This window comes from Chelonia mydas, chromosome 9 (assembly GCF_015237465.2).
Source record: "Chelonia mydas isolate rCheMyd1 chromosome 9, rCheMyd1.pri.v2, whole genome shotgun sequence".
Classification (NCBI taxonomy): Eukaryota; Metazoa; Chordata; order Testudines; family Cheloniidae; genus Chelonia; species Chelonia mydas.
Window position 1 is genome coordinate 99,383,981 of NC_057855.1, and position 16,225 is coordinate 99,400,205.

At 46.2% G+C, this 16,225-nt stretch overlaps 1 long non-coding RNA gene across 1 annotated transcript in view; it reads left to right on the forward strand.

Annotated features, from left to right (window-relative positions):
• The window catches only part of LOC122461811, a 55,887-nt gene extending 40,434 nt beyond the window's left edge, over nt 1-15,453 (forward strand). The window contains exons 3-4 of the long non-coding RNA XR_006284004.1: nt 13,667-13,786; nt 14,283-15,453. This is a non-coding gene — a long non-coding RNA (uncharacterized LOC122461811). The remainder of the gene's footprint in view (nt 1-13,666; nt 13,787-14,282) is intronic.
• Nucleotides 15,454-16,225: the final 772 nt, after the last annotated feature.

Consider the following 16,225-nt stretch of genomic DNA (forward strand, 5'->3'; position numbering starts at 1 on the left):
AGCACCCGCCCCAGACACCTGCATCAGCACCCAGCCAGCACCCGCCCCGGGCACCCTCCCCAGCCCCCAGCCAGCCAGCACCTGCCCCGGGCACCCTCCCCAGCCCCCAGTCAGCACCCGCCCCAGACACCTGCATCAGCACCCAGCCAGCACCTGCCCTGGGCACCCTCTCCAGCCCCCAGCCAGCCAGCACCCACCCCCGCACCCTCCCCACCCCCAGGCAGCTCCCGCCCCAGGCACCCTCCCCAGCCCCCAGCCAGCCAGCACCTGCCCCGGGCACCCTCCCCACCCCTCAGCCAGCACCCGCCCCAGACACCTGCATCAGCACCCAGCCAGCACCCACCCCGGGCACCCTCCCCCAGTGCCGAGCCAGCCCCCACCCCAGGCATCCTCCCCAGCTCCCAGCCAGCCAGTACCCACCCCCAGCACCCTCCCCACCCCCAGCCAGCTCCCGCCCCGGACACCTGCATCAGCACCCAGCCAGCACCTGCCCTGGGCACCCTCCTCCAGTGCCGAGCCAGCACCCACCCCCGGCACCCTCCCCAGCACCAGGCAGCACCCGCCCCGGGCACCCTCCCCAGCCCAGAGCCAGCCAGCACCTGCCCCGGGCACCCTCCCCACCCCCCAGCCAGCACCCGCCCCAGACACCTGCATCAGCACCCAGCCAGCACCTGCCCTGGGCACCCTCCCCCAGTGCCGAGCCAGCCCCCACCCCAGGCATCCTCCCCAGCTCCCAGCCAGCCAGCTCCCGCTACGGGCACCCTCCCCAGCCCCCAGCCAGCTCCCATCCTGGGCACCCTCCCCAGCCCTCAGCCAGCCAGTTCCCACCCCAAGCACCCTCCCCACCCCCAGCCAGCACCCGCCCCAGGCACCCTCCCCAGCACCCAGGCAACATCCACCCCGGGCACCCTCCCCAGCCAGCCAGCACCCACCCTGGGCACCCTCCCCAGCCCCCAGCTAGCACCTACCCCAGGCACCCTCCCCAGCCCCCACCCAACATCCACCCTGGGCACCCGCATCAGCACCCAGCCAGCACCTGCCCCAGGCAGCCTCCCCAGCCAGCACCCGTTCTGGGCACCCTCCCCCAGTGCCCAGGCAGCCAGCTCCCACCCTGGCCACCCTCCCCAGCACCCAGCCAACATCCACCCCAGGCACCCTCCCTAGCACCCAGCCAGCACCCACTCTGGGCACCCTCTCCCAGCACCTAAGTGCCCCAAGCACCCTTCACCCCCCCAGGCACCCTTCTCCAGCACCAATCCAGCCTGCACCCTCTCGCCTTGGGCACCCACACCCAGTTAGCCAGCACTCTCTATCCCACTCCTGCCACCCTCTGTTAGCACCCAGCCAGCCAGCACCCACCCCATCCTAGGCACCCTTCCCCTAGCAGCGAGCCAGCCAGCATGCCATCCTGCTCCAAGCACCGTCCCCCGGCACCCAGGTAGCCAGTATTTGTCCCACCCCAGGCACCCTCCCCTCAGCACCCACCTAGCCAGCACTGCACCCCACCTCACCTTGCCTCATGCACCCTCCCTCAAACACCCTCCCCCTATCCCTCCCAGAAGGAGAGTTTTGTTTTAAATACTTTAGAGTGTGGAAAGTTACTGAGGGAGGGGGCTGCATGGCCCCCCGCTCATGCCTTGAGAGGGTGCCCTGGAAGTGGTGTCCCCACAAGGCCAAAAAAACCTGCCTTTTAAACATAGGGTATTTTCAGTTTGTGTTTAGATTGTAAGCTCTCCAAGATAGGAATTTGTTGCTGCTCTGTGTTGGTACAGTTCCTGGCACAATGGGGCTCCATGCTGGGTTGGTCTCTAGGGACTATTGTAATACAAACAAATAATAATGTGGCCTATTAAGTGCCTTCTCCTGATAGTGACCCTTCAGCCCACAAATGGTCCTGCCCAAAAGCAGCTGATGTTGCTGGTTCTACTTGGGAAGTGGTTTCAGATTAGGGCTTAAACTGGAGTTACTCAGGAATATTTTCTTGTTATTTCTGAATAATTCCCTGTGTGGGCATTGATACTATGGACAAATAGTGTCCACACAGTTATTCCAAATAGCTGTTGTGCTCTAAATTCAAACCCTACCTTAATCCGAATTTCAAGTGTAGACAAACCATTAAGGAAGTACAAAGCATTCAGCACCCTTTGGATCTTGCTGGCAGGGAACAAAGATGCTTTAAAATTGAGTTGTGTTTCAGATCATGTTACCTCCTTTAACACCCAGTGTAGACAATAGTTTAACAAAATTAAAATTGTTTCCTTGTGGCCAGCTAGTACTATAGGACCAGATAATACCATTTTAACGTGCTGTTTTGTGATGCATCTGACGCCAAGGGGTGTTTCAAATCTCTTTAGCTAATTTGAGTTTGCTGACTCAGTTTCCACGAGCACCTCTTTTCATCACCTAGACAAAACCTGTGTCACAGACTCCTTCTTCCCTAGTTCATCTGTTAGGGACCTTGATGGTCTGATGAAAGATAAATAAAAACAGATGGATGCTTCCTTATAAATCCCAAATACCACCGTATTCCCACTCCCCCCCCAAAAAAATTAGCAGTAAACTGCAGAGCATAATTATTATGGACTTGTTTGTTGCTGAGTTTCCTCTCTATCCCTTGCTAGGTCTCCCTTTAAAGCACAATCTCTGGCCCCAGTGAATAAGATCCAGACCCAAATCTTAGCATCCTGAAGTGATTGCTAGTGCAAGTCAGATTCTTCAGTGGACGTTTCTCTCTCTATACAAGAGAACAGGTCAATCATGGGAATGTCCATCGCCCACTCTCTGAATGCAGAATGTCCTGACAAACTATCTTCCTCTGCTTTCAATGCCTTATGGAGAACCAAACCAGAAAGGAATAGAAAATCTGCTGAAAGAACAATCTACCCTTTTAAATCAGGCTAATGTGATACTAGATGAATAGTACGTTTGTTTCTGCAATTTTATATAACAATTGTTCTGAAATCATCTCTGCCATAGGGTACATAATAAAGGTCACATAAATCATTAAACAAAGTTTGCACAATTGCAAAGTGTTACAAGCTTCGAGACAGTGTCTCATTGTCCCCAACGTACAGTACACAGTTCAAGTGGGGGCATTTTCCACATACAATGCACTATCTGACATCCCTGGAAATAGATATGAAATTCTTGGTGATATGGAAGGAACGTGAGGGAGCCAAAGTACCAGTAACAAGAGATAGCTATGAGTCACAGGTCCTAATATATATATGTGGAGGGGCCTTAAAAACAGGAGTACATTGAAATGCTAGAATGCTGAAGCTTAAAGGTGATGGAAGCGGAGAAGACTCAGTCAGAATGTGGTCCAGGGGATAGGGCACTGAACTGATACTCGGACAAGCTGGCCCTGCTAACCTGCCCCGTGGCCTTGGGCAAGTCCCTTCACCTCTCTGTGGTTCTTTCTCTTCCCAAATGTTGTCTTAAATAGTTAGGACCTGATCCTGCAAACACTGAGGAGCATGCCTACCTTTATAGTGCCATTGAAGTCAATGGCACTGAAGTTAAGCATGCAGGCAAGTGTTGATGGAATCAGGAGCTTAGATTATAAACTATTCAGGGCAAAGAGTGTCTCTTACTCTGTGTACAGCCCCTAGCACTACCATAATAGAAATAACCTTTTCAAGACATGGGAAAGGAGATTGAATTGCTGGGCTCACATTCAAACTGGAAATGTGAGAGCGATAATTTAGGGAATTTTACATTTATAATACTGAAAGAATAGAATGGTGTTCAGGTAGGAACATCTGAACAACCATTGCACTGTCTTGTAGTGACACCATGCAATAACTATGTGATTATGATTCAGGCATTTTACTGTTTCTGTTCCCATATTAGATTAATCTGATTTTTAAAGACCGATTAGACTTTTTCTTATTTTCCCCTCTTGTGTCATGACAGGGGAAAGTGAAGGGTGGTTGACTTCCTTACTTGTATTTTCATACTGTAACATGCTTGGATTTCTTTTAAGTTTAACTTTGAATCTCCTGGGTTTATAATATAATGCTTTTGAGATAACTGCAACATACCTGTAGTGTAGTTAACCTTAAATTGCTGATATGTACTGTGAGTCTTAACTCCATTTGAACATCTTTTGTCTAGGAATTTCTATGGCTTGTTTCGATTTTTAATTGAAAATGTCGTACATGAATGGTAAACAAGAATCCCAAAGAGAATGTTACTGACCCAGTTGGGAAGATTTAGGCAGGGTGCATCTGCAGCATGTGACCTGGCTGCAAGAGGGTGCATGGCAGTGGCATGCACATTTTAGTTACCCTGTGTTGTTTCTAAGGAGAGATGACGTGTCAACCTTCCATATTTTTAAATTTAACTTTTATGGCCATGTTAACCTGTACACACGGTGTCCTTTCCCCACTCTGGAGCAGCACAAAGCAGCCTGAGCTTACTGGCCAGATAAACTAGATTTATAGTTGCTTTGTATCACCAAAGTAGCACTGAGCAGCTGTACTGTATGCTCCAAATTCCCCCAGCCACCTGAATCTCTCTGCATTCCTCTGCACACCTCTTCCAAATCCCTCCTCCATTCTGCACCCCATATTTCCCTGTGTTTAAGCCAAAGTTGCTTTTTTTAAAATTTGCCTTGAGGGTTACTGAATCTTTGGGGTGCACTCAGTTCATGTTTTTGACCTTTTTTCTGCAACAAAACATGAATGGAATGCACATTTTTAAACCAATCTCTTGATAATTGTTTGAGGCCTGACTCATTTTTGAATGCTTGGGGTTTGTAATACTGAACTCTATTTGCCTTTCACTATAGTGTTAAATTTTACTGGTTTGTGAGGAGTCCCAGGTTGTCCTTTTAAGGGCAAGCCTGGGTCTGCACATCCCTGTTCCAAGTGCCATCCCTTTGAAGACAGCCATTGTGGGATTTGTAATTCCTCAGGGAGCTAGTTATGGCAGAATGGAAGCAGGGCCTGCTGGGAAGAGGGAGGGGGCTATGTAAATCAAGCCTTTTGCAGTAGGAAGGAAGCCAGTCAAGGGAAGGAGGAGTTTCATGGGGAGCGTGGATGAGGAAAGATTTGGTGTGTCTCTCTCCACTGAAGGACAGCTGGAAGAAGCAGCAGCTTGCTGGGCAGACTCTGCAGAGAGGGAAGGGCTGGCAGTCATGCCCGCCATGGCCAGAGCGTTGGAGCTGGGGAAGAAACCTAAGACAGGCTGTGCTCAGAATAGTGGCATGGGAGGAGACTAAGAGCTGCCAGTAAAACAAGGAACACAAGGTGGGGAGGGAGGTGCTTGATGAGACTTTTGGGGGCCTTGCACTGGGGAGGGGCAGGTGAGGTCTGTGCAGAGTGGTCATTGTTTCTGGACCAGGGGAACACACGTGAAGGAAAATCCCCAGGGAAACAAAGCGTTGATTGGAACTGGAGGCCTGGTGCGGGCATCTGCCCAGGGCTAGTTCTAGGGGTGAGTGAAGCAAGGCAGTCGCCCTAGGTACCAACTTCCAGGGGGCACTGGGCTGCTGTGCCACTCAGCTTTTTCTGCTGTGCTCAGCCAGCCATTCTGGCTACGCTGATGATTGGCTGGCCTTCTTTCTTGGCTGGCATTTTTTAGGGAGGGGAGGTTGGCTGGCGGTGGTGGCTGCCAAAAAAGTTTTCTGCCTTGGCCCACAAAACAGCTAAGGTCCGTCCCTCCTGCACCTGCCCTTATTTAGCGCTCCCAACAAGGGTGGGAGGAAGCTGCTCTTCTTCCCTGCATCTAGTAGGCCAGACTAGGGTGGACCCAGTGGGAAAGCACTGTAGCCCGCAAAGGACTACGGAGGCCTGCACTTACGGATGAATGAGTTAGTAGCCTGTGGAGCTGAGGCTTTAAGAAGAACATCAAATATGGTAAGACATACTGTAAAATCGCAACCGTTGGAAAAGCTATACTAGTGCTCATCCAGTTAGGAGGGATGCACGCCCCTCATGTGCACACTTGTGTCTGTCATCTGTCTCGTCAGGTTCTCTATAGCTGGCTCCTCAGCGGCTTGCACTGGGATAGATTTTTCTGTCTTCAGTTTTCCTCTGTAGATCCCTAGAGGAACCCAGCATAAGAACAGGGTGCCTTCTGGGAAGTTAGGGGATCTCTGGGCCAACTCTGATATTTGGTGTTTTTCTTAAAGCTCCAGCTCCTGGAGCCATATCTTACAAGAAAATCTCAACCCCCCCATTTTTATTAAATGAAAGTTCCTGGCCTTCATAATTTTGGAGAAAAGCCTGAAAACACACATCCTAAAGTCTCAAGAACCAGAAGGCAAATAAAATTAATCCAAAATGTATTGTCTTAACAATCATGAGATTTTTTTAAATCATCTCATGATTTTTGGGAGGGGTTCATGAATCATGAATGATTGGGGTTCACCATATTTCCACTACATTATTTCTGTTTTACCCCAATCTCTTGGGTGAGAAGACCACAACGGGGGTTGCACAGATTAAATGATTTTGGCCCCAATAACTTCCCTAACCTATAAATTAGTGTGATATTGTTTTATGGCACTCCCACTCCTCTATAGGAATTCTATATATCCCATTAACCTTTTAGGATCATACGTCGGTGTGAGTTCCATATGAAAAAGAGCTGCAGGAGCAGGCCCTCCTGAGAATTTTGTGTTAAAGACATAGTACATAGATGGTAGTAACTCATGGCTAACCACCCCCCTAAATCCTGCCACATGGCTTTTCAATGATTCTGCACTTAAGCAACACCATCAAGCTTTCCCCAAAATTCAATCTGAATACAATTTATAGATGTAAATTATTTAAAAATTCCATAAAAATCAAATCATACTAGTTTTTTAACCATGTCTCAATTCTGGTTTTTTTACATCATAATGCTCGTAAGTGCTGTCCCTAAAAAACCCAACCTATGGGGCACACAGTGGAATTTTAAATTTACCGACTTTATTGGATTATTAGAAATATCAATGAAATAAACATAACTGTCCTGAGCTCCTATCCCTCCCCCCCCCCCCAAAATTACTTTGTTACACCACTCTTACCTCATTGTAACTCCATTGACAATTGAGTTAACTCCAAATTTACTCTAGTGTGAGAGGAGAAAATTGGCCCTGCTGTCCATAGTGATCATTAATGATACAGATCAGATCTAATTTTTACCACATTAATGCTATTTCTGAAGGTAACTGTTTGCTTCAGTCATCTGAAATCCAGGTTGGGGGGAGATCATTCAGATGCTGATTGAAGGAGAATAACTTGTGAAGAACTCTCCAGGGAGATCCTGGAGATCTTACAGGATTCTGTTCAATTTGCATAGAAAAGGCATCAATACAGACTTAAAAAACTGTGATCTTAACAGAGAGCCACCTGGGACGAGATGGTGGTGGGGGAACTGTATTTTATTTTGCTTAATTTTTCTAGTGCTAAAGATACTAAACAAAATCTAGGTTAACTATTTTAGGGTTAGTATGGCCATGAAATCAATTGGCAGATGTGATAGCTTGTATCATTCCAACTCCACTGACAAGATAAATTATTGATCCCTTTTGGCATTAGGCATTTAAATGGTTGCCCTAAGAAGATTTTTGTTCTTTTTAAACCTTGAAAGCATAAGTTAAGTAAATGAATGAATGAAATCTAGACATAATGAATTTTTATCCAAAGGCATTTTCGTTCTTCTTCTAACAAAGCCTTGGAATTTTTTACAGTGTATCAAGAGGGTGAAATCTGTGAAATCATAACAATTGCCTTTTTAAAACATTTGAAAAAGTAATAGACGTGTGAGATTTCCAACGGCGTTTCCTTTCATCCCATTAACAGTGAAACAGTGCCACTTTATCTCAAAGGTTTAAAGGTGAGAGTTAGAAATACTTTGAATCACAGAGATTAATTTAAAAGACAGCATGTATAGCAATATTTGCTGATTTGAAATGGCAAAACTAGTTGTATGGAACTACAGTGCAAATGAGGTTTTTATATATTTTTTAAATTTTACATATCCATATGATATTGGGATTTAGGAAGAAACAAAATTTAATATGCCTAGATCTTAGGGCAGTGATATCACCATCCCTACCCTCTGTTTGTCAGAGGGTGGAGATGGATGACCGTTCTTATGTGCTTCATAGATGGGTGACTGAGATAAATAAGCCCAGATATTAGGGTTATAACCCTTCCAAGCCAAGTCTGTGACCTCAAAATAACTTTGCAAATATCCCATTTTCCCTGCTTTATTTAAGACTGTCTAAGCACCACAGTTAATTCCATTCCACACAATTTAAGAGGGAGTTTCACATGCTGAAGGTTGATAAGAGGGCCAAGATCTACTCTGTAATAAGACTGCAACCCCCAAAAACTAAATTGGGTTGCATGAGTGTAACAGACAAATTTGTCTCTATCATTTTAAAATAACAGTTAGCCAAGTTACTGAATGTTTGTAAAGTGTAATTGTAAAACATCTGGTCACCAGGACCAGAAGGTATTCTCCCAAGAGTTCTGAAGGAACTCAAATGTGAAATTGCAGAACTGCTAACTGTGGTTTGTAACCTATCATTCTTTGGGGCAAGGACTGTCTTTGTTCTGCGTTTGTACAGCGCCCAGCACAATGGGGTCTTGGTCCATGACTAGGATCCTAAGCGTTACAGTAATACAAATATATAATATGTTCTTTTTTCTGTCTGAGTAGTACAAGATTGATTCATTTATTGCCTGCTATCTGTGGAAGTGAAAGATTGCTCTTGGATTTTGCTGTCTCTGGCATAAACCAAATTTGGCATTTCTGAACCACATAGCATTCCATATGCTGAATATACCTGGATAGAGGCGTCCATGGAATAAGTCAACACCAAGGTAGCGGGTTAATACTATGATAGGCAGTTGTTTAGGAAGTAGTTTTCATTAACTTGGCCTGTCCTAGCATATGGCTAGACTGGAAGTGAAGGTGCGATTGAAGCATGAGTAGGCATATCCGTTCTAGCTGTAATCTAGCTAGCACTGGTGACAACAGTAGTGTAGACAGGGAGGCACAGGCTAGCAACTCAACTATGTACCCTGACTCCCCGGCCATCTCGTACTTCAGGTCGGAGGCTAGCCCGTGCACCTTGTCGACACTACGACCGTTGTCTGTGCTAGCTAGATTAAAGCTAGTAGAGGTATGCCTACCCACACTACAATTACACCTCTGCTTGTAATATAGACGTAACCTTTAATGTGACTGCACTTTCAGAAGTGGCTTCCCTGGGACTAAAGTAAGGTTTTAATGGAAGACCACATTCTTAATTCTATCAAGAAACAGGATGGGGGAATGCACTTTGACACAAAATAGCACGCAAGTTATTTAAAGTCAGAAGAGCAAACTCCCTTAAGACAGCATTTTAGGAAGACTGAATGCAATGCACACCTTTCATACCAGCTTTGCCATCTGTAAAGAATTTCTAGCTTTTTACGTATTTCTAGCATGCACATTTGCCAAGAAAATACATTAAGCTCATGAACTTCATCTTTTTCATGAACTTTCATCTTCAGCAAAATGTACTTTCTGTAGTTCGCTGAAGCATTGCCAGTTGTACAATTAAACAGATGCTCCAAATGGAGGATATATCAGGGAATTTTCTCTTTAACGGCTCTTCTATTTTATTGTATTCTGTACAATAATAAAATAGCATTTATTTATTTACTTATGAAAAGATGTTCACTGAAGCAGCCAGAAGGAAATTATTTTTGTTTCTTTTCTATTAATAAATCAGATGTCACAGAATAAGCTTTGTCCATGTCTTTCAAAATATTCTTTAGTACTGACAGGGGTGCGATTGTCTTTTGTTCTGTCTAGAAAAATGTGGCTTGCTTCACTGCCAGAATGGGCCAATGTGTTGAGACTTTAATAGGATCTGTCCTTATTTATACCAAGTTTGAATTTGATTATTTGTGTGTGCATAGGAAGAAAGTGGGGTTAATTGACAAAAGAACCACCTAAAATCTGTTTCTGTTGGCCTCTCTATCTCTGCACACATTTACATGTGTGTCCAGATGAAATCAGGCAACATCAAGTAGTGGCAGACCCTCAGCTGGTTCTTCAGACTAGAGAGGATGAATAGAAAGACAGTCAACCAGCTAACAGATGGGAACCTGACACAGAGAATCATAGAATATCAGGGTTGGAAGGGACCTCAGGAGGTCATCTAGTCCAACCCCCTACTCAAAGCAGGACCAATCCCCAACTAAATCATCTCAGCCAGGGCTTTGTCAAGCCTGACCTTAAAAACTTCTAAGGAAGGAGATTCTACCACCTCCCTAGGTAACACATTCCAGTGCTTTACCACCCTCCCAGTGAAAAAGTTTTTCCTAATATCCAACCTAAACCTCCCCCACTGCAACTTGAGACCATTGCTCCTTGTTCTGTCATCTGCTACCACTGAGAACTCTTTGGAACCCCCTTTCAGGTAGTTGAAAGGAGCTATCAAATCCCCCCTCACTCTTCTCTTCCGCAGACTAAACAATCCCAGTTCCCTCAGCCTCTCCTCATAAGTCATGTGTTCCAGCCTCCTAATAATTTTTGTTGCCCTCCGCTGGACGCTTTCCAATTTTTCCACATCCTTCTTGTAGTGTGGTGAAACTGGTAGCTAAATACTGAAGGCATACCTGTTAGTGTTATTCAATATGCATGTGAAAAGTGATGTTATGCATAAAAAAGCCTCACAGGAACATCAGTAAAGTCTGAATGTTGAATAGTTCCTGCACTGTTAAAAGCCCTCTTGGATTAATGTGTTTAAAGACATATCACTAATGGCCTTTCTTTAAAGAGAAGACCTTCAGCTTCAGTGGTGTGTTTTCAACTGTTGCTGAAGCCTCTGCTTTCTCTTTCCTATGCAAAGCTTCCAAACCCTTGTCTGTACTTGGAAACTGTATGGCTTCAACTTTCACTAATGCAATCGCATTGCTGCAAGTGGCAAAAGTGCGGTGCCTCCACGCACAGTATTCTCTGCAACCACTGCTTGATCTTGGATAGTTGCACCTATCTCATGATGCCTGGCAGAGCTCCAAAGAGCCTCTCTTGAGCAGGTGCATAGTACCAGTGATGTATAAAGCACATTTGGCAGCCTGCTGCAAATCGTTCTGTCTTGCCACAGTGTCTGTGCATACTTCATGAAGGGCAGGGGCTACTTTCTATGACCTGACACTCACTCATGTTGCAAATGCCTTGGAGATTCATCAACCCCCACACATATCAAACCACTGCTGAATCAACTGTGGGCCTAGCAGCCTGGGGTGTACTAAGAACAACATTCACTAACGTGCTTGAAGAGATAAGGAGCTTTATTACTATTGTCTTTCTCTATATCACTTCCATAATTAGTTTGGTTTCTATGTTTGAAATTTGAACTACAAGTTTCCTTCTTGTCTCCTGTGAAGATACTTGGGTGGGAATGATCTTGTCTGGTTCTAGAGCAGGAGTGGGCAAACTTTTTGGCCTGAGGGCCACATCGGGGTGCAAAATTGCATGGAGGGCCGGATAGGGAAAGCTGTGCCCCCCAAACAGCCTGGTCCCTGCCCCCTATTCACCGCCACCCACTTCCCGCCCCCTGACTGCTTCCCTTAGAACCCCTGACCCATCCAACCCCCCCTGCTCCTTGTCCCCTGACCACTCCCTCCTAGCACCCCCGTCCCTAACCGCCCCCCCCAGGACCCCACCCCCATCTAACCCCCCCTGCTCCCTGTCCCCTGACTGCCCCACCCCCCATCCACACCCCCACTCCCTGACAGGCCCCCCGGGACCCCACCCCCTATCCAACACCCCCAGTTCCCTGACCCATGACCGCCCCCCCTAGAAACTCTGCCCCATCCAACCACCCCCGCTCCCTGTCCCCTGTGTGCCCCCTGGGACCCTCCCCGCCGCCACCACCCCCTTACCATGCCACTCAGAGTGGCAGGAGCTCGCAGCCCTGCTACCCAGACGGAGCCAGCCGCATTGTCCGTGCAGCGGCGTAACTACAGGGGAGGGGCCAGGGGCTCGCCTCCCTGGCCAGGAGCTCAAGGGCTGGGCAGGACAGTCCCGCGGGCCGGATGTGGCCTGCGGGCTGTAGTTTGCCTATCTTTGTTCTAGAGGCTCACAGACTAGGGTGGGGTCAGAAGGGACCATTTTGTCATGGAAAAGCATGGGGATGCTGAAAAAAAGCATGACGGACGACTGGAAAAAGGCTAATGTAGTGCCCATTTTTAAAAAAGGGAAGGAGGAGGATCCTGGGAACTACAGGCCAGTCAGCCTCACCTCAGTCCCCGGAAAAATCATGGAGCAGGTCCTCAAGGAATCAATCCTGAAGCACTTACACGAGAGGAAAGTGATCAGGAACAGTCAGCATGGATTCACCAAGGGTAGGTCATGCCTGACTAATCTAATAGCCTTCTATGATGAGATTACTGATTCTGTGGATGAAGGGAAAGCAGTGGATGTATTGTTTCTTGACTTTAGCAAAGCTTTTGACACGGTCTCCCACAGTATTCTTGTCAGCACGTTAAAGAAGTATGGGCTGGATGAATGGACTATAAAGTGGATAGAAAGTTGGCTAGATTGTCGGGCTCAACGGGTAGTGATCAACGGCTCCATGTCTAGTTGGCAGCCGGTATCAAGTGGAGTGCCCCAAGGGTCGGTCCTGGAGCCGATTTTGTTCAATATCTTCATTAATGATCTGGAGGATGGTGTGGATTGCACCCTCAGCAAGTTTGCAGATGACACTAAACTGGGAGGAGAGGTAGATACGCTGGAGGGTAGGGATAGGAGACAGAGGGCCCTAGACAAATTAGAGGATTGGGCCAAAAGAAATCTGATGAGGTTCAACAAGGACAAGTGCAGAGTCCTTCACTTAGGACTGAAGAATCCCATGCACCGCTACAGACTAGGGACCGAAAAGCTAGGCAGCAGTTCTGCAGAAAAGGACCTAGGGGTTACAGTGGACGAGAAGCTGGACATGAGTCAAAAGTGTGCCCTTGTTGCCAAGAAGGCCAGTGGCATTTTGGGATGTATAAGTAGGGGCACTGCCAGCAGATCGAGGGATGTGATCATTCCCCTCTATTTGACATTGGTGAGGCCTCATCTGGAGTACTGTGTCCAGTTTTGGGCCCCACACTACAAGAAGGATGTGGAAAAATTGGAGAGAGTCCAGCGGAGGGCAACAAAAATGATTAGGGGACTGGAACACATGACTTACGAGGAGAGGCTGAGGGAACTGGGATTGTTTAGTCTGCGGAAGAGAAGAATGAGGGGGGATTTGATAGCTGCTTTCAACTACCTGAAAGGGGGTTCCAAAGAGGCTGGATCTAGACTGTTCTCAGTGGTAGCAGATGACAGAACAAGAAGTAATGGTCTCAAGTTGCAGTGGGTGAGGTTTAGGTTGGATATTAGGAAAAACTTTTTCACTAGGAGGGTGGTGAAACACTGGAATGCATTACCTAGGGAGGTGGTGGAATCTCCTTCTTTAGAAGTTTTTAAGGTCAGGCTTGACAAAGCCCTGGCTGGGATGATTTAGTTGGGGATTGGTCCTGCTTTGAGCAGGGGGTTGGACTAAATGACCTCCTGAGGTCCCTTCCAACCCTGATATTCTATGATTCTATGATGTTTTTAGACAGCTGGGCTTTGCTTTGGTTGTGTCTCATGTTATCTGTATGTTATTAATGTCCTTTTTTTCTTTTTCTGGCTTCAGGGGTCTGGAGATTCAGCCGTCTTGCTCTGATGCGCACAATAGGGCAAGCACACTCATGGATTCCTGTCTCTGCATGCTGTCTAATGTACGAACAAGTGTGTGTTGGTTCAAAAAGTAAAGGTAAAAAGTAAAACAAAGTTCTAATATCTTATAATGTACTAAACTTGTTGAAAAAACAAAGGAAGAATCTAGTGAAATGTTACTTGTAAAAGGACAGTGCTTTTATTAACATAGGAGGAGAGAAGACCTGTGTGTTGCAATATGATGTATTGCAGGCATGCTAGAGGGTTACAATGGAACCACTAATGTCAAAAGCCGGGGTTTAGACCGGGACAGACGCACACGCACAAAGGCCTTATCTAGACACGGCTTCCTCAGGCTCTAACTCAAACGTGTTAAAGGCAGAGTGGCTTGTATATATTAAAATTCTAAAATATGTGTGTTAGCACATAACACCGTACCTTAAATCCTAGTCTAGACAAGGCGAAGTTCATGTACAACGGATGTGGATAACCACAAAGATTCTCAAAGTGGAAGTTACCCACAAGAGCTGGAGACTTTGTAGTGGTTTTCAGCATCCTGAAAATGAGAGGTGTGTTTTTTGTTTGTTTTTTAGCACTGTGGGGAAGAAGCAATAAAGATAAGGAGGAAATGGAGCACTTCTTAATGAAGACAAACTGGAAGGATAGTGAGAAAAAACGGTGAAAGATATGACAGAGCAAGTGGAATAGTAAGTGGGTAAAATTAGATTTCAGAATCCCAGACATCAAACAAAAGGTTGGATTCATTTACCAGAAACTCTCAAATAACCACAGGTTTTCCTACCTGTTCCTCACTTAGAAACCTGGAAATCATAGGCACCCTCTCATAATAGTCAATTTTTGAACTGTAGATATGGTGACCACGCCATCATTTCAAATAACTATTCTCTTGAGTAATGATGCCTCAGCTATCCCATTTAGCCTATCCTGTTTGCTATTTACACTTCCTATTGTGTGAGTGAGCTAAAGGTAGCTTTTGTCCATAGGCGGGATTGAGCCAGTACTCAATATAGGTTGTATCAGTACTTTTCTGGTGGCCTCCGAGCACTTTTTTGTCTGAATTAATCTTTCACTGAAGTAATAGCTCTTATGGTTTCTAAGAGAACTTTCTGAATATGGCTCAATATGGTGCTGTAAAACAGAGTTCAGACAACCTGCCTGAAATAATTGCTCGATGAGATGTGTGAGCAGCACCTATTCATCTCTAAGGTTACTGAAACTAGATAGGAATTCAACTAACTGCAATTCTGCATTTTTACCCACATCCATGGCTACAGCCAAGGAGCATAGCTCAGATGGGGGTTTGCAAAGTTGGCCTTAATGCTTCCCCAACTGGACTCTCCAAGTGCTGGGCCAATCCCCTAGTGCAATTTAGAGCAATCTTCAGGCTGCTGTAAATTTTCCACCTGCCAAGAATCCCTAAAGTTCAATAAAGCAGCCAACTTGTGTAGCGATGCCCTGGCCATACTCCTCTTCTCAAGCCTCACTCCTACATCAGCAGCAGGAAGGAAACTGACATAGGTGACACTACATCAACTCTGTACCACCAAAAGATTCCCCTCCACTAGGGTTATTCTTTCGTGGCCAGGTAGCTTCTATAAAGTGGTTGCGCCTGCAACACACCAGGATCTGAGCCCTTGATTGCATACACTAAATTGTTGCTATTGGAGACCACAATTTATGGATACGTCTGACAGATTAAAGACAGAAAAGAGAATTCCACTAAATCTGTAAGAAACAGTCACTTTCACTGAGTTTAGTAAAAAGAAAAGGAGTACTTGTGGCACCTTAGAGACTAACCAATTTATTTGAGCATAAGCTTTCATGAGCTATAGCTCACTTCATCGGATGCATACTGTGGAAACTGCAGAAGACATTATATACACAGAGACCATGAAACAATACTTCCTCCCACCCCACTCTCCTGCTGGTAATAGCTTATCTAAAGTGATCACTCTCCTTACAATGTGTATGATAATCAAGTTGGGCCATTTCCAGCACAAATCCAGGGTTTAACAAGAACGTCTGAGGAAGGGGGGGGGGGTTGGAAAACAAGGGGCAATAGGTTACCTTGCATAATGACTTAGCCACTCCCAGTCTCTATTCAAGCCTAAGTTAATTGTATCCAATTTGCAAATGAATTCCAGTTCAGCAGTCTCTCGCTGGAGTCTGGATTTGAAGTTTTTTTGTCGTAATATCGCAACTTTCATGTCTGTAATCGCGTGACCAGAGAGATTGAAGTGTTCTCCGACTGGTTTATGAATAATTCTTGATATCTGATTTGTGTCCATTTATTCTTTTACGTAGAGACTGTCCAGTTTGACCAATGTTCATGGCAGAGGGGCATTGCTGGCACATGACGGCATATATCACATTGGTGGATGTGCAGGTGAACGAGCCTCTGATAGTGTGGCTGATGTTATTAGGCCCTATGATGGTGTCCCCTGAATAGATATGTGGGCACAGTTGGCAACGGGCTTTGTTGCAAGGATAGGTTCCTGGGTTAATGGTTCTGTTG